This window comes from Triturus cristatus, chromosome 9, assembly GCF_964204655.1.
Source record: "Triturus cristatus chromosome 9, aTriCri1.1, whole genome shotgun sequence".
Taxonomy (NCBI): domain Eukaryota; kingdom Metazoa; phylum Chordata; class Amphibia; order Caudata; family Salamandridae; genus Triturus; species Triturus cristatus.
Genome location: NC_140592.1, coordinates 1,197,638,208 through 1,197,665,219, shown reverse-complemented (window position 1 = coordinate 1,197,665,219; position 27,012 = coordinate 1,197,638,208).

The following is a 27,012-nucleotide window of genomic DNA, read 5'->3' as shown; positions in this document are numbered from 1 at the left end:
CAGTCCTTGCCAGTTCCCATATTGAATAATGCATGGTATCCATTGGCAGATGGCTGCACGTTGGCCACCTGATGCTGGACTTGTACACGACTGAGGTGTTCATCTGCGGATTGTCCCCTTACAGCTGGGTCAACTGCTTGTGTCCCACCCGCAAGGGCCCTGCACAGGCACACAGTGTCCACGCACACGAGCTGGTGTGCATCATGGAATGCTTGCTCACATGTGCTATGCTGATCACCAGCATCTGTACCTCAGGCCTCAGAACACTCTGCATTATGCACACTGTCCACTGTTCGATCCACCTCAAGGCAAGACAGACCATCCCCCAGGTCAACTTCGACATCCATGTCCAATCCTACCCTGCACTCTTGGGAGAAGTACCTTACAACTCCCATGACACTTGTCCACATCCAGGGTTCATCTGCACAGCTCTGCTTCAACATCCGGCAACCCAGCCACATCACCGTCCAACAGGGATAGCGGCAATGGATCACTGTCATCTGCAGGATGACCTTCACAATCCACGGCCACACTCAGGATGCAGCCCACGACCACGCCCCCAACACAACCATGTGGCACTGTCATCCAAGACCCCATTGTGCCATCTCCATGCATCCAACCTTGCCCTGGCCACCATTCTCCACATCCACCTGACTCCTGCTTGCAGGACATAGTTCTCCCACCTGGCTACACATACCTGGGACTCCCACCCCGGCACACTCCACATGATCCCTGACCTCTGCGCATGACTGTTGCTCTTCGAAATAGGTCTGTCCGCACAGTTGTGCAGGCACCCCCTCAGCTGGTTGGGCCCATCACGGATGAGTATGGTGCTCCATGTTTGTATTGGATGATACATTGTGACCCATGTGTGTCCTGTGCCAGACTCAGACCCCAGGGTATGCATGGTTGGAGTTACTTCTAAACTCTGGCATGGTTTGACTTGCCAACACACACATGTAATGGAATAATGCTAAATGGCGGCATCATCTCGTGATTTCTAATATTTTTCTTGGTGGTGGGGTACGTGTTTGGGGGGATGCAATTAGGTGCTGTACCGGGGGTATAGAATCCAAAGTTCACAGGGGGAGATGGTATCCTTGCCATTGGAAGTCATCAGAGTCCATGCCACAGTCTTTGTCAACATTGGTCAGACAGTGACCAGCAAGTCCATGTGGCAGAGAATGTCATTTGATGAGGTGCTGCTGTTGCGCCAGTGGGCCAGGTGCCAGGCCAGGTGACCTGGGAGATGGTGATGGTCCGCTGACTCTCACGGTCTTTTGCGTGTACGACCCACCTTCCTCCGGGTACCCTCAGATGCAGGCCTTGACGATGCTGGGGACGCTCCGTCAGATGAATCCTCCTCCTCCCTTCCTGTGTCTGGTGCTGGTCTATGCCTGGTGGCACAGGGAGGGTTTGCCAGGCTTTGGGCGATCTGACGGAGTGATTGGCTCACGTCCCTGTGCACCGCCAGGAGCTCTGCCAGTCTTGCCTCCATCCGTCCTTGGTGTTGTTGATGACTGGCATGATGCTCGACCTGCAGGTTCTTAATCTCATCGAGGGTCCCCTGCATCTCGGAGAGTCTTGACACGACCTGGTCGATGCCTCTGGTGTCACGCCTGTATGTGTCCAGGGTGTTGCGGACGTGTAACATAACCGGTTCCTCAGCTGGCTGGTCAGGCTCGCGCCTCCGCCGTCCTCCACTCCCACCACCCCTGTCCACTTGAGCCTGGCCTGCCCTTGTGGGCACGTCGGGTCTCCGGGACCCCTGAGGGATGGCATTTGCGGGGTCGCCTGCCTCCTCCTGGGTGCCCGGGGTCCCTCGTCCCTCCTGGTCAGACTGGCTGCGTTGTGTGCGAGCAGGGCTCCTGTGTGTATCCTGGGATGTGGCAGGAATGGGGGTGGTGGTTGGCACAGTTGGACCTGACGCAGGTGCTGCAGGTGCTTGGGCACCAGAGGGGCCAGGTTGGTCGGGGTCATCCACGGTGTGGTGAGAGTCGTCGCTGCCGGTGGGATCTACATCACGCCGAGCCGGGTCCTGTGTGTCTTCCCCCCCAGTGTTGGGGGGAGATCGACGACGTTGCCCTGTGTGTGAGAGGGAGACAATGTTAATGGTGTTACATGCGTCATCCATGTTTCATACATATTCAAGTTGGCACAGTTCCTCTGGGTAGTTGGATATGTCTAGCATTCCTCTCACAGTGCACTTGTGGATGGGTATGTTGCGGGGGTCAGATTGATATGTACTCGTGGTTATTTGGCCTGTCTAATGAGTGTTGGGATGCTTATTTGGCTATGGATTGGTCTTGTTGTGTTACATATCCATTGTGGGAGTGGATATTTGCGTTGGCTGCCCCGGGGGTGTGTGCTTGTGTAAGGGGGAGGGGGGTGTGTGACCGGGCATGCTGTTGGGTGTGGTGTGATTTGTCATTGGGTCTACCAGGTGATGTGTCTATCCCCTCATGGTGCCTGCTGGCATGACAGTGAATGTGAGTTCCTGTGGTAGGTAGGTGGCATGTGGAGTTGGTGTTTGAGTGTACAGTGTTCACAGGTTTGCCTTGTGCTGTCTACAGCAGGGCCAAGTGTCATCTACCTTGTCTGTACTTGGCAAGTCCCTGTGCATTGTGCATGGTGCATGGGTATGTCCCTTGGCCACGGCTGTCAACACTTTTCCTATGTGTGACACACTCTTTGTTGTTGCATCAGTTTTGAACGCAGGGAGCAGTGTAGCAAGCGTGCGTAGCGAGCGCTGCAGCACCGACTTACGTGTTGCACTGTACGCGGCCAAATGTTGCTTTGTCATGTCTATCCTTCCTCTCTCTCCCTCTCTGTCAACCTCTGTCGCCCTCTGTCGCCCTCTGTCTCCCTCTGTCTCCCTCCCTCTCTCTCCCTCTCCCTCCCTCTCTCTCCCTCTCCCTCCCTCTCTCTCCCTCCGTCTGTCTGTCACCCTCTGTCACCCTATGTCGCCCTCTGTCGCCCTCTGTCTCCCTCCCTCTCTCTCCCTCTCCCTCCCTCTGTCTGTCTCCCTCTGTCACCCTCTGTCGCCCTATGTCGCCCTCTGTCGCCCTCTGTCTCCCTCCCTCTCTCTCCCTTTCCCTCCCTCTGTCTGTCTCCCTCTGTCTCCCTCCCTCTCTCTCCCTCTCCCTCCCTCTCTCTCCCTCTCCCTCCCTCTGTCTGTCACCCTCTGTGGCCCTCTCCCTCCCTCTCTCTCCCTCTCCCTCCCTCTGTCTGTCTCCCTCTATCTCCCTCACTCTCTCTCCCTCTCCCTCCCTCTGTCTGTCTCCCTCTGTCTCCCTCCCTCTCTCTCCCTCTCCCTCCCTCTCTCTCCCTCTCCCTCCGTCTGTCTGTCACCCTCTGTCGCCCTATGTCGCCCTCTGTCTCCCTCCCTCTCTCTCCCTCTCCCTCCCTCTGTCTGTCACCCTCTGTCGCCCTCTCCCTCCCTCTCTCTCCCTCTCCCTCCATCTGTCTGTCACCCTCTGTCGCCCTATGTCGCCCTCTGTCTCCCTCCCTCTCTCTCCCTCTCCCTCCCCCTGTCTGTCTCACTCTGTCTCCCTCTGTCTCCCTCCCTCTCTCTCCCTCTCCCTCCCTCTGTCTGTCTCCCTCTGTCTCCCTCCCTCTCTCTCCCTCTCCCTCCCTCTCTCTCCCTCTCCCTCCGTCTGTCTGTCACCCTCTGTCGCCCTATGTCGCCCTCTGTCTCCCTCCCTCTCTCTCCCTCTCCCTCCCTCTGTCTGTCACCCTCTGTCGCCCTCTCCCTCCCTCTCTCTCCCTCTCCCTCCATCTGTCTGTCACCCTCTGTCGCCCTATGTCGCCCTCTGTCTCCCTCCCTCTCTCTCCCTCTCCCTCCCCCTGTCTGTCTCACTCTGTCTCCCTCTGTCTCCCTCCCTCTCTCTCCCGCTCCCTCCCTCTGTCTGTCTCACTCTGTCTCCCTCTGTCTCCCTCCCTCTCTCTCCCTCTCCCTCCCTCTGTCTGTCTCCCTCTGTCGCCCTCTGTCGCCCTCCCTCTACCTCTCCCTCCGTCTGTCTGTCACCCTCTGTCACCTCAGCCCAGCTTCCTGGGCACACCCACTTTGCAGGTCTTTCAAAGGCCATTGGCTTGTTCATGTGGCTTTGTATAGAATCTCCCGGACCCCATTGGGCAGAGTGTCTCTGAGTCTGCGCTGCAGCGGCGGTGTGTGCTGACACTCTTTCACAGTGTTGCCTCTTCATTAGCTGCTGTTATGTGCAAATTGGGCCTTCATACCCATGTCATCCTGCGAAGCGGCCGCCATTTGCAGGCGACACAGTACAGTGTCGGGACACACTGTTTGGATAGCTCTGCCCTAGGCCATATGGGCTGAGGGCATTGGTGTCTGCTTATGAGTTGCACAATGTGATTTTGGAGGCCCCCCTCCCGGCATCACGGACATCCTGTCTTGTGTTGGTGTTTTGTGTGGCCTGTGACTTGGCATGGCCTTGCTTGGTGCATGGGGCATGGAGCCGATAGTGGCATGTGCGTGTTGTTGGAATGTGGTTGCGTCCGGTGATGGCTTTGGGGTAGTTGCGTGCATTATCGGGAGTTGGGTTGTGGATGCGGTTCCCCCCATGTGCGGTGATTTGTTTGTGTACTCACCAGGCTCGGCGAGTCCTTCTAGTCCGTGTACTCCCACTGGCGGCAGCGTGCGCATCACCTTCTCCTCCCAGGGATGGTAGTGCACCGGTCTGCGGGGCGGCCCACCTCCAGTGATGTTCCCCTGGTTGTGTTCGTTGGTCATTTTGCGGCGGACCGTCCTCAGCAGATCGTACCACCTGGCTTGGCATTCATGCCTGGTCCTTCGGATGGGCGCAACACCATTCACCCTCTCGATGATCCTCTGCCACATGGCTGATTTTTCTGATACGCTGGTCTGTCTGACCAATGTTCCAAAGAGCTGTGGCTAGACTCTGATGATTTCGTTGACAAGGATCTCCAGCTCCGCTGGTGTGAACTTTGGATTCCTGTCTGTGGGCATGGTGTGGGTGTGGATGGTTGTGGGTATGTGTGTGTGGTTGTGAAGGTGTGTGTGTGAATGTGATGAGGGGGTGTTTGTGAAGGTGGTTGTGTGAAGGTGTCCAAGTGTAAGGTGTAGTAAAGGTTGAAGTCTGGTGCTGTGGGTTACCTGTGGGGTCTGGCAGCAGTGGGTCTGTTGCAAAGGCTCATGGTTTGTGTGTGTGGGCCCTTTTTATTGGTCCATTTGTGGCTGTGGCTGTGTTTGAACTTTGGGTGGGTGTGTTATAAGGAGTGGTTGTGTTTTGGGCCTCTGTTTATCTGTTTGGCTGTTGCAGGTCAGTGTATTGGATGTATTTGGGCTTGTTGGACGTGTTTTGTGGTGTTGTGCGATTTGAATTGACTCTCCTTGTGGTGTTTTTCAGTGTCCTGGTTCAGTACATGTGTTTTTCGCGTCTGTGCGGTGCGCACATCGGCCATGTTATTGTACAGTTCTCACATTTGCTATGGCTTGGTACGACTCGTACATGCGCATGGCTGGGTGTGGGTGCTGGTGTAGGGGCCTTGGGTAGGGTGGGTGTGGGGGCCTGGGGGTACAGGCCGCACATGCGTGAACCCAGGGTATGACGCGTACATGGGGGGGCTGGGGGTACGGTGCGTACATGCGGGGTGCTGGGGGTTCGGTGTGTGCCCCCACCCCCGTATGGACGGTGCGTACCCCCAGCCTCCGTATGTATGCACCGTCCCCCAGCACATACCCCCACCCCCGTATGTACACGCAGTACCCCCAGCCCCCGTATGTACGCGCCGTACACCCGCCCCCCCGTATGTACGCGCCGTACTCCCAGCCCCCACTATGGATGGAGCATACCCCCACCTCCCCCCTAGGTACGGAGCGTACCACCACCCCCACAGGTACGCTGTGGAACCCCCCTGCGCGTAAGACACCATACATAGGGGGGTGGGGGTACGCCTCGTACCTACGGGGTGGGGGTACGCTCCGTACTTACGGGGTGGTGGTCTGCTCCGTACCTACGGAGGTGGTGGTACGCTCCATACCAACGGGGTGGGGTGGGGGTACGGCGCAGACATGGGGGGGTGCTGGGGTATGGCACGTACGTGGGGGTGTGTGCTGGGGGGGTGTTCGGCGCGTATGCGGGCAACTATTTGGACGTCTCCATAGTTGCTATGGGAGTTCGCACCGTACGGTGTTTTTTCCATACGGTTGTGCATTCGGACGGACGGGACGGATCGTACTTGCGCGCTCGGACTTCAGTTTCCCGATTCGTAGGTAAAACTGTCCGGGGACGTGTCAGACACTTTTTCCGACCCGAGGACGTGTCGGGGTATTTTCCCAATGCGACTCATATGGATTTTTTCACATACGAATCGTACTTGCCAGTTTGTACGGGACTTGTACGATTCGTACGGTAAAAAAAACGGATACGAGTCGTACGGGGGAAATTTTTAACGGATCGGAATCGACCCCAAAAGGTCTTCCAAAGTCATTAATGCCATACCTATCAGACCAGTTGCTTAGTCGATATGCCTTGGCTCAAATAATTGATCCCAGAGCCAGTGGGATTGGGCTGGTGATTGTATAGGCAGTATAATGTCCTCTCATGCACCAACATTTACATTAGTTCAGAAAGCCATTTATAAGGTTGAGGTGAATTTACATTTCTCCAGAGTCCCCTGATTCATAGTTTGTCACTGAAAGTGAGGGGGCAATTCATCAATGACTGACATGTGCTGTTGCTGTGATGTCCAAAGCATCATGCAGGAGGGCAAGTGTTAAAGACAGCCAGACCATATAACCAGTGGCACTAGTCATCATTTACAAAATCGACGAGCAGTAACAGAGTAGGTAGGGCAGGACCAAAGAACGTGCATAAGAAAACTGTCTCAGAATGTAGATTTTACATTTTTGAGTACCAGTCATGAATTAACCTGATGTAATTTATTTTAATTTTATTTATTATGTCAGTGTTTTCTATAGCGCGAACCAGACCCAGGGTTTGGGTGTCAGAGCACTTTACATTTCCCCTGCCTTCGAATTCAGCAGATATCAATTCTTTCATGTCAAGATCATGTCTATGTATTCCATTACCATTGGCATATATTTATCCATACACAAAACAAAGGTAATGAGGATAAAAAAGAAATTATCTATATATTGCAGTCCAGATTGTCGAGTCGTACATTAGATTTAAGATAGGGCCAATTCTGAGTTCTTCCATCTCCAAGCTGGTTCTGGAATTTTTATGTTCACCACATTGTTCGTTATGGTAGGAATTTACCCATCAGAAAGGACTTGGTCTCCTTTTTGAATCGTGGAGCAAAGGTTATTCTTCTGATGTTCGGTGGGAGCAAATTACAGATCCTCGGTGCAGCTCCCGTGACTGCTCTAAAGTAAGTCTTTTTCTTATGGAAGAATGCTGGTTTCAGTAGAAAATCCTCCACTCCCCTAGAGGGTCTTATGCCTCCGGACAGCGTAGCTTTATGGGCTAGGTAGCGAGGAGTTTTGTGATGTATTGCCTTGTGTGTTATACATGCAATTTTTAGCTCTATTCTTGCCTTGTATGGTAGCCAGTTGAGTGATTTCAGATGTGGAAAGATGTGGTTGTATTGTTTGGTTCCCGTTACAAGTCTAGTTGCTGGATTGAGGCAGGCTTTTAGGGGAGTGTTGATATTTTAGGGAGTCCTGATAGAGTTGCCCATCCATATTCAATTCTTGATATGACCAGTGCCTGCCTGTACTGCCATTTTCAGATCTACGGGGTCGATGAGTGGCTTCATTTTTCTGAGGTAATTCAGGTGAAAACAAGCGTTTTTTGCCATTGTGTTGATGTGTGCTCGCATGTTTGCTCCTTATCCAGAGTGATACCCAGTGATTTGGTTGAGTCAACTATCGTTGGGGTACCACTTGATCATCTTGGTCCGTTCTTTAATCTTGGCTGAACTTTTAGGAGGGGAGATCAGACTGAATTTGGTTTTCTGTGAGTTTAGCTTACGATGGTTGTCAGCTAACCATTCAATGGTTTTCTTGAGAGTTTGGTTCATAGTGTTGGTCTCTTCCGGGGATGATATCTTCATATACAATTGGGTGTCGTTAGCATACATGTGAAAGGAAATTTTAGCTTTATACAGTACTTCAGTTAACAGTTCGATGTATAGGTTAAATAGTGACGGGTAATAGGGTTGATCCTTGTGGCACCAGAATTTGGATCGGAGATGGTGGTGATAGCTTGTTGTCCACCAAGAATCTTTGCGAACTGTTCTCTAGGAAGTAGTAGAACTATTTCAGAACCGTACTCAATAAGCCCATCCTATTTTCCAGTTGTTCTAGTATTTTGGGATGGTTTACTGTGTCAAATGCAGACGATAGGTCCAGAAGGATCAGGAGACAGGTTTCATTACGGTCAAGGGCTAGCAGAGCGTCATTTACTATGTGTAGGATTGCTTTCTCCGTACTGTGGTTTGGTCTGAACCCTGATTGACAGTCATTTAGAAGTTCAAAATCAGTAACGTGTTGAATTAATTGATTGTGAGCACATTTTTCTAGTACTTTGGCAAGTAGGGGAATGGTTGTTACTGGACGAAAGTTGTTTGGGTCCGATGGGTTCTCCGTAGGTTTCTTTAGAAGAGGGATGGCCTGGCCTGTTTTTAGGAATTGATCCTTGGGTAAGTGATTCATTAATTATCTTAGTCCAGAAGGGGAGGACCATGAGGTTGCAGGAGGGCCAGCATTTTGCCAGCAGAGCGTCGTATTAATGATTATTTGGTTTCAAAGATAGTAATATTTTGGTAATGTCCTGCTGATCATATAGTTTGAAGGCTGACCAGTGAGACATTATTGGGTGTTATTTGTGGCGGTAATAGCATTTCAGCTCAGCTTTGCATAACCCCTAAATATGAGGAAGTTGAACTCCAGATACGAAAGGTTCAGTGAGGAAAGACAAGGTGTAAAGCGTGAACCCCATATTGCACCTTTCAAGTACGTTTTGCTTTGAATGGGGATGAAATTTGTTGTACAAAATATAAAATGTTATATATATGTATAAAATAAAATAATAAATAATAAATATGTTAAATAATAACATTAATATACAAAATAAAGTAGATGTATATAAATTATAAAAAAATATAATAAATAAACTTAATTAAAAAAGTTAAACACACATACATAATAATTAATATATATATTACTTTAAAACAATTGATAAACAATTGTTTTAATTTATTTTATAAGTTTAAAATTATATAAAAATGAACATATCTATATTTATATAAAGAGTCAAAATATCATCCAGCATCTGAAATGATGAGACGGCACACCCATTGGCTTTGCTCTTAAATTGTGCAAAAAGAACAACGCGTTTCGGCAGTAAGCCTTTGTCAAGTTTACATTGTGTGCTCAGGCTTACTGCCGAAACGCTTTGTTCTTTTTGCACATAAATTTAAGTGCAAAGCCACTTGGTGTGCCACCTCATCATTTCATATGCTGGATGATATTTTGACTTTTTGTATCGATGGCTGCTGCTTACATTGGCGGCACGGCACTGGTGAGGAAATATGAATTTTGTGATCAGTTATGTCCCCTATCGTAGACCCCAACGGCTCCATGTGCATGCTATAAGTACATGTATGTTCCCTCCTACTCCAGCTTTGAAGACGCAAATATATGTGCGTCCACCGTCAACATGTCCTCTTTCAGATCCGCCATGAATGGGTCAGATATTCCATTCCTAAGTATGAAAGGCCACCGACTTTATGTGGTTCACTTTCCACATTTTACAGATTCAGGCGAGTAGGCCCGAATTCTGTCATCAAGCCTTTTCCTGCCTTCTGCTTCTGAAAGCTCCAGTCTGAGCCTGCATCTGTGACCATGAACTTTGTCCTACTCCCTGCGCGGCTAACAGTGCCTGATCCAGCCAGTTGCCTGCCAAAAACTGTATTTCACCTTCGAGATTATCTCCTTCGTTCCTCATCCGATGCATTCCTGTCTAGTAGTTTAGGTAAACATTCCTCCAGCTACCGTGCAAAGGGCCAGGCCTCGCTGCCCTCATGCAAGTAATTCATAGCCCCATTGCCATGGAATATTCCTACCCCCTCGCATCTAGTGTAGACACTTAGACGCTTGTACACGCACTAACAGTCAGTATAGTCAGTATAGAATAGATTCTGTCCTAAGAGACCTCTCCTTTTGGATAACACAGTTCTTTAAACATAAGGATATTAGATATGATTTGGGATTAGGTTGACACGACCCCCAGACTTCTGTCTCCACATGTAGAGCTAAATGTCAAGTCTCCTTCACCCTCTAGTTGCACGTCAATTACACGTCATGCGGCTGCGCGCGCATTTCTGCCAACTATTTCTGCTGACATTGCAGAATTCTTTTATGGATCCACCCACTTGTGACATCATGTTTAATGACGTATTTTAGTTACACCCATGTTTACGCCTCTATTTAGTTACGTATGTACAGTTTTTCTGTATTATCAGCTGTCACGCCTCTTGCATCTGTTTCACTGTAATGTATTTTCTATAAAACTGCTTATCTGTCAATAATATATGCCCCTTCCTTCCTGAACTTTCGTGGTGATGGAATAGAAGGCCCACAATTCGAATTGTCTTCCTTTTTATAGGAATAAAGCCTTTTAAAACCTCTAATACCACGGATTCTGCCTCTTATATTTACTGAGTTATTCTTGATAGACTTTACCGCATAAAAAATAGTACCGGTAACGAAATATTTACCACATAAATTGGCGCCCGAATAGGGACACTTTCTCATCTCACGCGCCGGCGGTGCGTTGCAGGCCCGGTCTCCTGCCACAGCTGAACGGACAAAAACGCGTATCTACAGGATTTCCTGTGTCTCCTTCCGGCCAAGCGGGGACGACTGAGGCTGCGATCAACACCCAGACGAGGCGGTGAGAAGTGCGAAGTATCCCGACCAGAGCCTAGCTGAGAGAGCAAGATCCGAGGTATACAGAGTCCCGCCAGGTTCCGAAGTTCCGAGTCCAGTCGAGTCGAGTCCAGTCCGGTCCAGTTTCAGTTCCGTTCCGAGGCCTTCCGTTCCGAGCTACCCGGTGAGTACCATTACCGGGGAGGCATTTAACGTGCACATAGTCTGTGCCGGTCAAAACGGGTTTGGGTACACAAATCCGGTCTGCACTGTTTTAGCAGTGTATCTGTACTGTTTAGCAGTATATATAGTATGTTTTGCATATAAATAAGTATTATCTAGTGTCAGTATAATGTCAGTAACTAGTTTTCTATTAGTTATCATTGTTCGTAAAACTGTTAAGTGTTAAATGTTTTAAAATATGTTCTATATACTGTGGTGTGAATGACTGTTCATTATTGTGTTTTTTTTTGTATAAAGTGTGTTCTAGTAATAAGGTCTAAAAATGCCGCTCTTTTCGAAACTAAGACAGATCAAAACTAGAAAAGGGGTACTCGAAGAAGCTGTTCCCATCCCACCTAGGGACACTCCAGGGTACTTTATGTATCATAAGCATGGCCTAGATGCCGTATTATTTCTTGATTTATGGGTGGATTACACCAAAGAATTGCCAGAGAGTCAGAGATGGCCCGCAGCGGGGACCTGGGATGCAGATTGCATCATGAGAGTAGAAGAAGAATTATGGAAAAAGAAAGCCAGACAGTCACAGAAAGATGCCATTGAATTATGGCGTAAAGAATCATATAGACGTACAGAAAAAGCACTCAGACAGGAAGAGAAAGGTAGAGAGAATTCAAATAAAACACGAGAAAATCTATTACTTGAGGAAGGTACCCGAGTAAAATCAGAACAAGTAGATAGACAAAGAAACGCCCTTATGAATGGTATGTATCCACTTCTGGCCGAAGGGTTACCTAAGGCTACTCCGGAAATACCAAAAGACTTGCCACCTCCATTGTTTCCGATAAAAGCACATCCCAAATCACATCCCAAAACAGCAAAGGACGTTTTTCTTTCCTCCTATTTAGATGACGCAGCTCCCGAGTATGCTAATGCCATACCACCCACACCGCTTGCCGATGGTGTTCTACACCAAGAGCATTCGTCTGTACCTCCGCAACAACAAGCTCCGACACACATTCCGACAAGCACATCTGTTTCTACCGCTTTTCCCACAACGACGGTTGCTGTCTCACCCTCAACAAATCCTTTCACGTCCAGCACCCCAGACGGTGCTACAGGAGGTACGACAGACATTTTTTCTACGCCACCCAGAGGAAATAAATTTTCCCTTAGAGAATTAGCACACCAACGTACGCCCAAACTAGCAACTCCCGACATGCTTAAGGAACTTCAAGTAGATTGTAGATATGATCCTGTGCCCGGTAAACGGGATGAAATGCTGCTGTCATCATTACGTATTCGACGAGCTGCAATATATTTAACGAAGCTACCAGGAATGACTACACATTTAGAAAATATATATCACTTTGTCCAGTCGGGGCGAGGTCCTGAAAGTATTAGCAGAGCCATGGAATACCAGAAAGCGGAGGTACAGGGACAACTGTTACGTTTCCTCATAAACTGTGTAATCAGAAATCAAGACCGGCCTGGGGTAAATCCGGAAGAAATGCAAAAACTTGTCACTTGGGGCCAGAATATATCAGAAGGGAGACATGATAAACAGTTATGTATAGTAGCTATGTACCGAAAGATCCGCAAAGAAGTAGAACGAATACACGAAGAAAGATTAGAGGTAGACGCCGCTGACCTAAACAGAGAAGAGGAGCAAGTAGAAACGATAGCTTATGTAGGTAGAGGAAGACCCCATAATAATACTAGAGGCTCTAATGACCCGATACGTCCGATACGTCCAGAATATAATAGACATTTCCCAAACCCTATGCTAAATTCAAAATCCCCCGAACACTTATTCCAAGCCGCTGATAAATTACTCCGAGATCGAAGGGGGTACCACATGCTCGATTCCATGGACGAACAAGAATTAGCCAGGTCAGCAGTACAATGGGCTGACAGTCCCGGCGAATACAATGACGATGTACTTGCACACACGTTTCTGAATCTAGACCCATATGAACAGCGTTTAGCTAGTATATACATGATTCAACACCTCCTTATATTATATAAAAGCCAACACTCCGATCCAGGACCCTTACCGGACATATTGACAGAACTACTCACGAACATATGGAGAGGGTCAGGTACTGATTTGATTAAGGAAATACTAGAATCCCGAAACCAATATTTAAATTTCGTATGCCCAGAACACGTCTCAGTTCCCATAATGGGAAGAAAAATGTATCACATAGATAGACAGAACCCGTTACGCGAAGTACACCCAATCAGAGGTGCCGGCGATAATTTCACACGCGTGTTTGTGTACACGCCTATAACTAAATTGGAATTATTAGAAATGAAGAAAGTAGTACCCAGCCATGACAAGGACCCAGCAGGTTTCCACCGTGAGATAAAAGACATGTTACTCATGGGAGAGTATACCTACCCCGATATTATGAAAATATTAAAAGTCCTATTACCCGCCGGTGTTTATGAGAAACTCAAAGAAAAAGAATGGGAGGTGGGAGACCAAAAGATAGATTGGACAGCGTTGGAAAACGAAGAAAAAGCTCGAGCTGCAGGAGCAGGGCTTGGGGAAAAGACTACAGCACTAGCAGGATTACTAATACAGGTACTGCCACGTTTATTGACTACGAAAAAGGAAGACTGGGGTGCAATCTCAGCCTGTAAACAAAAACCAGATGAAGACACTAGTGATTTCTATTCCCGATTTGAAAAATGTTTTAGTATAAATAGTGGCATAAAAGCCAGTAGTGAGTCATACCCACATCTGTTTGTGACAAAATTAGTTGAAAATTCTCTGCTACAAGTCAAGAATAGAGTATTGAAATTCGAAAGTACCTGGCAAGGTAATACCCCATCACAGATGCTACAGATGTTACAATATCATCACAATAGAATTAGAGAGGAACAAGAACACGAACAAAGACGTATGAAAGATACAAAAATGAAAATGCTTGTTGCACAGTCAGTTCCAGCCGATAGTCATCAAAAGGGTGATTCCGCAGGTCCTGCGAAAGGGACATGCAACTATTGTAAACAACCAGGTCATTATATACACGATTGTCCAGTCCTGAAACATAATATTGCTACAGGTAGAACTCAGGAGAGACCACGTCCACCTAGACAGGATCAGAATCAACAACAAATACCTCAGCATGCACAACCTAGGTTAGCTCCCCAACAACTAGCTCCGCAACAGGCAGCTCCACAACAGATCGTAGCACCACCACAAGCGCAGCCTATTGCTGCAACTCAAGCAACAACACAACAAATGTATCAGTATGCACAAACAGATTATCCCGATTATCAGCGATACTCATGAGATAGCCTAGAGAGGGAAGTTGGCTTACCCCTTATAGAGGTTCCTGTAGACCAGGAGGGACCTTATGTACATAGTGAACTATTAGGGGAAGACAGAAAGTTTTTACTTGATACAGGGGCAAGCAGAACAACTATAAGACGCAGTGAAGTTCCAGGGGCACCCCTCTCAGGCTCACAAAATATTTCCCTTGGATTCTCAGGAAAACCGATAATAAATGACGTAACACAACCTCTTCCACTTACAGTCGGTCCATTAACACGTACTACAGATTTATTACTTACTAAATCATGTCCAGAAAACTTGTTAGGTATAAAAACATTGAAAGCTCTAGGAGCCATAATATGTTGCTCTCCGGAAGGAGTACGACTATTTTTACGTGACTTTAAAGGCCACTATGTATCCAGAGACATGGATCACCGACTGCAGAATTTACCTACACATTTATGGGCACAAGGCCCCACTGATGTTGGTTGCATGAACATTACACCATATCGAGTTACACTGAAAACAGGAATAGTACTACCACGAATGCGACAATACAAGTTACCACCAGATGCTGTAGTGGCTTTACTGCAAATCATTGACGAGCTCATTGCACAAGGAGTGGTTGTGGAAACTGACTCCAATGTATGTAATTCCCCGATAATTCCGATCCTTAAAAGAACGGATCCAAAAGCATCACCAGTATATCGATTAGTTATTGATCTGCGCGAATTAAATAAATGTATTGTACCACAATACCCTGTGGTCCCAGACATCTCTTCATTACTCACAGCTATTGACTCAGAAGCAACGTTTTTCACTGTAATTGATCTCAAGAATGCTTTCTTTAGTGTCCCAATTGATTCGGAAAGTCAATATTTGTTCGGTTTTAGTTTAAATGGACGAAGTTTTAAATTCACACGCGCACCTCAAGGATTTACAGAAAGCCCCAGCATCTATAGCCAAGCACTGAAACGAGAACTTGACAGTATACACATGCCAGTTAACACTGCCTTGCTTCAATATGTCGATGATCTGCTGATCACCGCCCGAAGCGAACCTGAATGTGAAACAGCGTCACTGACGGTTTTGAAATTTCTGGCTGACAAGGGGCACAAGGTGTCCCCTTCCAAGCTGCAATTCTGTGTCCAGCGAGTTGTTTACCTTGGGCACTCGCTGTCCAAGGAGGGAAGGCAGCTTACACCCGACCGCATCCAGTTAATTGCTAACATGCCACCACCCAAGACACAAAAGGAGGTGCGGGCTTTTATAGGCCTCACTTCATACTGTAGGCAGTGGATCCCTCAATATGCATTTCTAGCAAAACCACTCATCCAGTTGACAACACAGGAGGCAGCCACATCGACTGTCCTCCCTTGGACTCCAGAACATACACACGCCTTTGAAAGCTTAAAGAAAGCTTTATGCCAAGCACCTGTCCTAGCAACACCATGTTACAGTAAACAGTTTACACTCTTTGTTACAGAACGCGAAGGTACTGCTTTGTCAGTACTCACTCAGGAACAAGCAGGATCACACAAACCATGTGCTTATTTCTCTAGTACATTAGATCCAGTAGCTCAGGCACTTCCAGCGTGCCTGAAATCAGTGGCAGCAACAGCTTTAGCAATCAGACAAAGCGATGCCATAGTGTTAGGACATCAATTGACAGTACAAGTACCACACGCAGTAGAGGTTCTCTTGAACCGCACACAAACACAACACTTGACTATAGCAAGACTCACCGGTTACGAATTAACATTGTTTCAGCCACATATAGAAATCAGACGTTGTAATACGTTAAATCCTGCCACACTGTTACCAGTAGGCGGAACAGATCCATTGGCACATGATTGTGTCGAAGTCATTACTATCACGACGAAACCCAGACAAGACCTGACAGATACCCCTTTGTCAGATCCAGACTTGACATTGTATGTAGATGGGTCATGTATGAGAACAAGTACAGGAGAGTTAGTGGCCGCTTACGCAGTCACAACAGACACTGAAGTCATTGAAACAAATTGTATTAACACTTTGTCAGCTCAAGCAGCAGAGCTCACCGCTCTGACACAAGCCTGTATTCAAGCCACAAATAAAAAAGTCAACATATACACAGATTCACGTTATGCATTCGGAGTCGTCCATGACTTCGGCGTACTGTGGCGAGAGAGAGGTTATTTAACTTCTCACGGTGCCCACATCCAACACGGACCCCTCATTCAAGCCCTATTAGATGCGATTCATCTACCTGCTGCAATATCGATTATGAAATGCAAAGCCCACATAAAAGTTACCGATATCATTTCTCAGGGTAATGACCTAGCTGACAGAACAGCTAAACAGACTGCTCAGAATCAGACTCACACAACTGACGTGACAAAGACAATAGTTCCGACACCAACACATTGCATGACAGTTAAGGATCCCGCCCTTGATGTAATTGATATACAGACACATGCTACACCAGAAGAAATAAAGAAATGGACTGAATTAGGAGGGATCCAAACAGATCAAGGATGGATGACGAAGGAAAAATCTATATGGTTTCTTCCCGACTCAATGGTCCAAGTCATCATTAACACTATACATAGTCCAGCGCACCTAGGAGAAAAAGCTATGCTAGACAGTATTCAACACATTTGGTTCAACAAACATTTACGAGCCGCAGCTAAACAAAAGGTTCGTACCTGTATGATATGTTGTCAGTTTAATCCAGGTAAAAGCATCCCCGTAGAACAGGGTGGATTTCAAACTCCCGATCATGCTTTTGAAGTCCTCCAGATGGATTATATCCAGATGGAACGATGTCGAGGATTCAAATATGTTCTCGTAGTTGTCTGTGCTCTTTCCCGTTGGACAGAAGCATACCCGGTTTCAGATTACACTGCCCCGACTACTGCCAAACAGTTAGTTCGAGAATTCTTCCCACGGTACGGTTTACCACGTGTTGTCTATTCAGATAACGGCCAGCCGTTCTCATCCGAACTAATGAAACACGTTTCCCTTCTATTAGGCTATCAATGGAAGTTTCACTGTGTCCGACATCCCGAGGCAGCAGGTCTCGTAGAACGTCATAATCAAACTTTGAAAATTAGATTGTCCAAAATATGTAGAGAAAAAGGAGTCGATTGGATAGTAGCCTTACCAGTTGCGCTCTTTTACATGAGAATGGTAGCACATTCTCGAACAGGGCTATCCCCGTATGAGGTGATCTTCGGTAGACCACCAAATATGTGGGGGACGCCTATACCTCGCAAAATCACTGATGTTGACTGTAATATGCTGACAGATTACCTGGCTTCCTTGATGTCTGCACTACAATCTTGTTGTTCACAGGTATCCGCAGCTTTTCCCGATAATACAGAGGTGAAGCCCCATGACGTGGTTCCTGGTGACCTGGTTTTGGTCAGGAACTTTGACCGGAAGACCCAACTGGATCCTAGGTGGAAGTCACCGAAGTTGGTTCTACTCACCACAAGGACAGCCGTGAAAATTGAGGGACGGAAAGGGTGGTTGCACTCGAGTCATATCAAGAAATTTTATGGACTACCACACAGTGTAGATACTCAACCCTGTATTCCCTCACAGACAGACTCAAAGCTCCCCTTGGTTGAGCAATCGAACTCAGAAATTTATAAACTAAAATTGAGGTCTAGTAAGTCAGACAATTTGATTGTTTAAGTCCTCTCCAAGGTGAATCGGTTGAATTTGTCTCTGACATGTATCCTCTAGACCGGAATAGAGAAAGAAATCATCAGATACAGCTCAAAAAGCATGCGTATTGTAAATCACTTCGTAGTCACTGCACAGTAACATTATTAATTTTGTTTTCTCTAAGTCTTCTGATCATCATTGTCAGCATACTATTGCACATGTATTACCCTATTCTTAAACGTGCTTACAATATAACTGCAGAACATTCTTTTAGCGAATTTCCTCCACATGAATTGTCCTATAGATTTGCGCTGCGCAACAACACATTCATTAGTATGTTACATCATTCCCATCAAACCAGCAATGCCACAAATTGTTGGATATGTGGCCGACTCCCTCCCTATCAGAACTATAAGGGAGTTTTGCCCCTCTTTCCCTATCCGTTCACACACAATGGCTCCTGTGGAGCATGGTTTAGTTTGATTAATCCCCTAGATTCAAATTCCGCGGTTTATCAAGACAACTGGGTATGGGGCAACCTGAACTTAGTTTTGCTTAAAGTCTGCTACCCTAACAAGGAGGGACTTCCCAAAAGAACAGGAACTGATCTAGAAAATGAAGTATATGGATTAGGTAACTTTACACTTAACCTCATGATCCTGAACGTTGAATCTGAAGCTACACCAATCTTGCCCGCCATGTCAGTATTCCCAGTAAAAGGGGAATTATGTATCAGAAAGAATGGTTCCATACACATGGGCCATAGTAAATGCACCACTGTAATAAAATTCAGTGATCAAGGCAAGTCTACATTTAGAGCTTCCCATCATTCCTACTTCATATGTGGCCAGACCGCATATCTATGTCTACCTTTAGATTGGGATGGTACCTGTTACATAGCATTCCTGCTGCCACCTGTTTTCCTAGCCCCTCCTGATTATCATAGAAATACCCATTTAGTACACAATAGACAGCAGAGAGATCTCCCAATTGTCGATTACACTGAAACAGCATGGGAAAAATACACAGATTTCAATAAAGGTTTCTTTCCCTATATAGGTACAGTCACTAATAGTAAACTGATACGTAGATTAACCAGAACCCTTGAAGCAGTAGTGAACGAAACTATTTCCGCCTTAGGCAATTTAACAGAAGAGCAGTCTGCTATGCGGATTGTTGTGCTTCAAAATCGTCTTGTCCTTGACGTCATCCTGGCCGATAGGGGCGGAGCTTGTAGGGTCATCGGATCAAGTTGCTGCATTTTCATCCCAGAAAATTCGCCGTCAGTATATAAAGCCATAACTCGCCTTCATAAGATTGTAAGCCAGATACACCAGAGTCCAGGCACCTGGACTTGGTCCGGTTGGTTCTGGGGCGTGTTGTCAGCCTGGGGATGGAGAATCCTATCCTTCCTAGGTATTGGCTTTCTCATACTATTCAGTTGCTGCTTATGTCTACAATGTGGGCCAGCGATTTGTGGTCTGTGTGCCACCTCGTGTATCCCACATCCAAGTTTTCGTTCGAGATCCCGGAAGAAGAAAGAAGAACAAATGATGCTATATGAACAGATCGATGGATTGATGAAGATCGATATCTCCTGAGGGTCCGAAGGGGACAAGGAGGGAATGAGGAAATATGAATTTTGTGATCAGTTATGTCCCCTATCGTAGACCCCAACGGCTCCATGTGCATGCTATAAGTACATGTATGTTCCCTCCTACTCCAGCTTTGAAGACGCAAATATATGTGCGTCCACCGTCAACATGTCCTCTTTCAGATCCGCCATGAATGGGTCAGATATTCCATTCCTAAGTATGAAAGGCCACCGACTTTATGTGGTTCACTTTCCACATTTTACAGATTCAGGCGAGTAGGCCCGAATTCTGTCATCAAGCCTTTTCCTGCCTTCTGCTTCTGAAAGCTCCAGTCTGAGCCTGCATCTGTGACCATGAACTTTGTCCTACTCCCTGCGCGGCTAACAGTGCCTGATCCAGCCAGTTGCCTGCCAAAAACTGTATTTCACCTTCGAGATTATCTCCTTCGTTCCTCATCCGATGCATTCCTGTCTAGTAGTTTAGGTAAACATTCCTCCAGCTACCGTGCAAAGGGCCAGGCCTCGCTGCCCTCATGCAAGTAATTCATAGCCCCATTGCCATGGAATATTCCTACCCCCTTGCATCTAGTGTAGACACTTAGACGCTTGTACACGCACTAACAGTCAGTATAGTCAGTATAGAATAGATTCTGTCCTAAGAGACCTCTCCTTTTGGATAACACAGTTCTTTAAACATAAGGATATTAGATATGATTTGGGATTAGGTTGACACGACCCCCAGACTTCTGTCTCCACATGTAGAGCTAAATGTCAAGTCTCCTTCACCCTCTAGTTGCACGTCAATTACACGTCATGCGGCTGCGCGCGCATTTCTGCCAACTATTTCTGCTGACATTGCAGGATTCTTTTATGGATCCACCCACTTGTGACATCATGTTTAATGACGTATTTTAGTTACACCCATGTTTACGCCTCTATTTAGTTACGTATGTACAGTTTTTCTGTATTATCAGCTGTCACGCCTCTTGCATCTGTTTCACTGTAATGTATTTTCTATAAAACTGCTTATCTGTCAATAATATATGCCCCTTCCTTCCTGAACTTTCGTGGTGATGGAATAGAAGGCCCACAATTCGAATTGTCTTCCTTTTTATAGGAATAAAGCCTTTTAAAACCTCTAATACCACGGATTCTGCCTCTTATATTTACTGAGTTATTCTTGATAGACTTTACCGCATAAAAAATAGTACCGGTAACGAAATATTTACCACACTGGGAGGCCAGCGATATATATATATATGTATATATATATATATATATATTTTTTTTTTTTCTTTTTTGTGCCAAAATGTCGCTCCTTCCAAACGTCAGGGACCCAAGAATGGCGACGCGCTGGGGGTACGCACCGTACATACACGGGTGGGGGTACGACTCGAACGTACTCAGGTGTACATACACGGGGGGTTCGACACGTACACGGGTGTACATACACGGGGGGGCTCGACACGTACTCGGGTGTACGTACACGGGGGGGTTCGACACGTACTCGGGTGTACCTACACGGAGGGGTTCGACACGTACTCGGGTGTACATACACGGGGGGTTCGACACGTACTCGGGTGTATGTACACGGGGGGTTCGACACGTACACGGGTGTACGTACACGGGGGGTTCGACACGTACTCGGGTGTACATACACGGGGGGTTCGACACGTACTCGGGTGTACATACACGGGGGGTACGGCGCGTACATGCGGGGGCTGGGGGGGTACGGTGCGTACATGCGGGGGCTGGGGGGGGTACGGCGCGTACATGCGGGGGCTGGGGGGGGTATGGCACGTACATGCGGGGGCTGGGGGGGGTACGGCGCGTACATGCGGGGGCTGTGGGGGGTACGGCGCGTACATGCGGGGGCTGGGAGGGTACGGCGCATACATGCGGGGGCTGGGGGGGGTACGGCGCGTACATGCGGGGGCTGGGGGGGGTACGGCGCGTACCAGGCACCTGTTTGGATGTCTCCATGGTTGCTATTGGAGTTCGGTGCAGACGGTCTTTTAACCATACGGTTGTACTATCGGACGCCCGGGACGGATCGTGATTCCCCGGTCGGACTTCGCTTTTCACGTTTGTACGGTAACTCGTCCGAGGACGTGTCGGACACTTTTTTCGACCTGAGGACGTGTGGGGAATTATTCCCAATGCGACTCGTATGGGCTTTTTACCGTGCGAATCGTGATTGCCAGTTTGTGCGGCACTTGTACGATTCGTACGGTAAAAAGACCGGATACGAGTCGTACCGTATCGTAATTGGCACCATAATGTGCAAAAACTGATCGATGCCACAATGTCACAATAGTATATATAGGTGCCGATTACGATCCGGTCTGGGGGGAGTGTTGGGCGCGTATGCGGGCACATGTCTCCATGGTTGCTATGGGAGTTCGGTGCGGACGGTGTTTTTTCCATACGGTTGTAACATCGGGCGCACGGGATGGATCGTAATTCCGCGGTCGGACTTCACTTTTCACACTTGTACGGTAAATCGTCCGAGGACGTGTCGGACACATTTTCCGACCCGAGGACGTGTGGGGAATAATTCCCAATGTGATTCGTATGGACTTTTTCCCATGCGAATCGTAATTGGCTGTTTGTACGGCACTTGTACGATTCATACGGTAAAAAGACCGGATACGAGTCGTACGGGGAATTTTTTTACCGGATCGTAATCGGCACCTATATATACTATTGTGACATTGTGGCATTGATCAGTTTTTGCACATTAGGGTGGCAATTACGATCCGGTAAAAAAAATTCCCGTACGACTCGTATCCGGTCTTTTTACCGTATGAATCGTACAAGTGCCGTACAAACAGCCAATTACGATTCGCATGGGAAAAAGTCCATACGAATCGCATTGGGAATTATTCCCCACACGTCCTCGGGTCGGAAAATGTGTCCGACACGTCCTCGGACGATTTACCGTACAAGTGTGAAAAGTGAAGTCCGACCGCGGAATTACGATCCATCCCGTTTGCCCGATGTTACAACCGTATGGAAAAAACACCGTCCGCACCGAACTCCCATAGCAACCATGGAGACATGTGCCCGCATACGTGCCCAACACTCCCCCCAGACCTCCTATGTACGAGTCGAATCCCCCCCTCCCGGCCCCGTACGTTCGAGTCGACCCCCCTTAGCCCCCGTACGTTCGAGTCGACCCCCCCAGCCCCCGTATGTTCGAGTCGTACCCCCCCATGTATGTACACCCGTGTACATGTCGAACCCCCCCGTGTATGTACACCCGTGTACGTGTCGAACCCCCCGTGTATGTACACCCGTGTACGTGTCGAACCCCCGTGTATGTACACCCGTGTATGTGTCGAACCCCCCGTGTATGTACACCCGTGTACTTTCGAGTCGTACCCCCACCCGTGTATGTACACCCGTGTACGTGTCGTACCCCCCCGTGTATGCTACGCACTGGGGGTACGCACCGTACATACACGGGTGGGGGTACGACTCGAATGTACACGGCTGTACATACACGGGGGTACGACACGTACATGGGTGTACATACACGAGGGTTCGACACGTACATGGGTGTACATACACGGGGGGTACGACACATACACGGGTGTACATACACGGGGGTACGACACGTACACGGGTGTACATACACGGGTGGGGGTACGACTCGAACGTACACGGGTGTACATACACGGGGGGGTTTGACACGTACACGGGTGTACATACACGGGGGGGTTCGACACGTACACGGGTGTACATACACGGGTGGGGTACGACTCGAACGTACAGGGGCTGGGGGGGTCGACTCGATCGTATGGGGGCTGGGGGGGTCGACTCGAACGTACGGGGGCTGGGGGGGGATGACTCGAACGTATGGGGGCTAGGGGGGACGACTCGAACGTACGGTGGCTGGGGGGGGACGACTCGAACGTACGGGGGCTGGGGGGGACAACTCGAATGTACGGGGGCTGGGGGGGTACGGCGCGTACCGGGCCACCTACTCTGGTCGTTTTGCGCCGTACTTCGCTTTTCCGGCACTTTTTGGGTGCCGTGAAAATATTGCCGTCCGGACTGCTGTCGGTTCGAATCGTACTTCCTGGGTCGTGAAACGCTGCCTGACAGCGTCCCGACGTCACGTCGCAGCATTCCCGGATCACATTCGTATGCATATTTTCGTCGGTCGGTGTCTTTTACGATTCGTACGGAAATGGTGTTTCCGTGCGAATCGTAATTCCATGTTTGTAAAGTTTTACTACCGGGTACGAGTCGGACGGAGAAAACGCTCCGACCGACGGTTCGTACCCGGTTTTTACCAGATCGTAATCGGCACCATAGTGTGTACAGTTGTAAACTGAAGTATTTAGGACCAATATAACGCCCAGAAAACATGAGGCTAGTGCACACGAATCAACCGGCTGTATTGGGTCACAGGCATCAAAGGGTAAAGTTAATCCTGACATTCAATAGCTAACGTTGCGATAGAGTCGTGTCTAGATAATAAATACAAGACAGGCAGAGAAGTTCACCAAACTGCAAACAGTCTCAGATAAGGGTATCGACAAATGTCACCCCGTAAATCTGACAAAGTAAATCTTGCATACAGAAAAAAGAAGAAGGTAATCACCCAGTGGCCAAAATCTCCAAGAGTATAGGAGAGTGCAAGTGCATAAAGGTCTACGGACAAGTGCCCAGACTCCTAACACGGCAAAGTAGCCACAATGCAAAACAGTCATTTAGAGTCCAAATGCAGTGATATAGTGTACCCATCAGGCGCCCGGTATCAGTGCTGAAAAGGGGTAAAGGGTAGGTTGCCCGTGAAGCTTGTGTGCCAGTGACTGGGCCCCTTCCTTTCCTCCTAATAAGAATAATAAGAAGAAAAAATTAAAGATTAAAAACATAGAGAACAGATAGTACAAAATACATTACAAATGCAGTGTAACAAGTACTCTATCTAACATACACATAAGCAACAAGAAACTAGCAGAGTTCGAGAGAAAACAGTTGATGGTACAGAATAAGCATGACATAAACTAGTAATTAGAACATGATATGCGGGTCATACAGTGTTACTCTCTAAGATGTATTGCCAATTCCTCATCCTGGTTGAGCCCCCCAGGATGTTTCGTTTGAAAATTGACAATATACTTAGATTCCTTCTGTCTCAATTTCAGAGTGAGATTCCCACCCCGGGACTATGACAAATTTGCTCCAAAATGAAATATTTGAGAAGGGCGGGATTCGAAAAATGTAGGTCTCTGAAATGACGAGCCACAGGATATTTGTCATCTTGGTGTATGATTGCCCGGTAATGTTCAAGGATGCGTTTCTTGGCCATGAGAGTGGTACTCCCAATGTACCACAGCTTACACGGGCACTCAATAACATAGATGACAAAGGTGGAACTGCAGGTTACAAATTGGGTGATTTCCTTATTGATCCCGTTGTTGTGGGCACTCTTGCAAAAGATACTGTTTTTGCATGCCTTGCAGTGGCCACAGGGGAAGAAACCTTGAAGACCATGATCATGTCTACTGGGATAAATGGTGACATCACTCTGTACAAGGAGATCCCTGATGTTCTTTCCTTTCCTGTAAGTGATACTAGGTCTAATGGGAATATTGGCACCAATGATGTTGTCGCATTTTAAGATATCCCAATTTTTGGCCAATATATGATGTATCTTGTTGGAATCAGAATTAAATGTCGTAATCAGCCTAGTTTCATTCCCATCTTCCTCATTCATATTGGGAGGTTTGTCTTCGATGGTAGAAGCTCTACTGATGCCATCAGCTCTGTCTTTGGCTCTGCGTAATACCCAGTTGGGGTATCCTCTGGCCTTGAAATGATCTAGCATGTGGGCACATTCCAGTTGATAGGCTTCTTCAGTGTTGCAGTTCCTTTTTGCCCTCAGCAATTCTCCAAACGGAATGCTCCATTTGAGCATGTCTGGATGACTGCTGAGGGCATGAAGAATGCTGTTCCCTGCAGTGGATTTCCTGAACAGAGCAGAGCAGATGGAGTTCTCTTTGATGTCAAGCCTGACATCCAGATATTCGGCCATCGTGCTACTGATGTTGCTGGTGAGAACAATGTTATAGGGGTTACTGTTCAGCTGTTCAATGTATACAGTGGCCTCGGATTCCGTGCCTTTTCATATGATGAACAAGTCATCAATGTAGCGTACCCAGGTGTTCACGTGTTCTAGATGACCTTTCATGTCAGGATTTGCAAACAGTTCTTCCTCCCAGCGTCCCATGAAGAGATTTGCGAAACTGGGAGCGAAGCAAGAACCCATCGCAGTACCGATGTTTTGTCTATAGAGGGCGCCATTGAACAGAAAAATGTTATTGTTGAGACAAAACTCAATCATCTCAAGAATCATGCAGTATGTTCCCTGAAACGGATGGGTCTATCTTTGAGAAAATGGTTGCATGCTGTCAAGCCCTGTTTGTTGTCTATAATCGTATAAAGCGATTGGACATCTAGAGTAATAAACAGACATCCCTGCTCCCAGCTGAATTTTTGCAACTTGTTAAGAAAATCTTTAGTGTCCCTTATATAACTAGGTAGCTTGACAACATAATCTCTGAGAAAGTGGTCAGCATATTTAGAAATATTTTCAGAAACACTCCCTCTAGAGGACACAATGGGATGCCCAGGAGGGTTAATGGGATCCCTTGTGTAATTTGGGCAGCAAATACAAAACAGGTAAGATGGGATGATCATATATATATATACAAATACATAGATGTATATGTGTGTGTGTCTGTGTACCAATAACAGAAAATCTAATTTAAAAAAATTCTACTAGAAATTAAAAAAATTAGACTACTTAAAAATCTTCAAACTACAATTTCCCACTCCAGTGAGGGCAACAATAGGGAAAGTTTTGGATAGCGGAGGGGCACAAATTATTAATCCCACTCCAGTAAGTGCAACTGTAGGGCAAGTGTTGGATAGCGGAGGGGTCAAAATTACTATTGCCCCTCCAGTGAGTGCAACAGTAGGTAAAGTGTTGGATAGCGGAGGGGTAAAAATTGCTATTCCCACTCCAGTGAGTGCAACAGTAGGGAAAGTGTTGGATAGCGGAGGAGTAAAAATTACTATTCCCACTCCAGCGAGTGCAATAGTTGGGAAAGTGTTGGATAGTGGCAGGATAACATTTACTATTCACACTCCAATAATTATAAAAGTAGGGAAAGTGTTGGATCGAGGAGGGGTAAGAATTACTATCCCCACTCCAGTGAGTGTAACAGTAGTAAGTTTTGAATTTTAGAGGAGTAACAATCAATATTCTCACTCCAGTCATTTCAAAATAAAAAAAAACTAAATTTTAACAAAAATAAAAATATTTAAAAAACAAAATAAATAAAAATAAATATATACATATGTTAATAATTTGAAAAACAAATATATTTAATATTTTAAAAA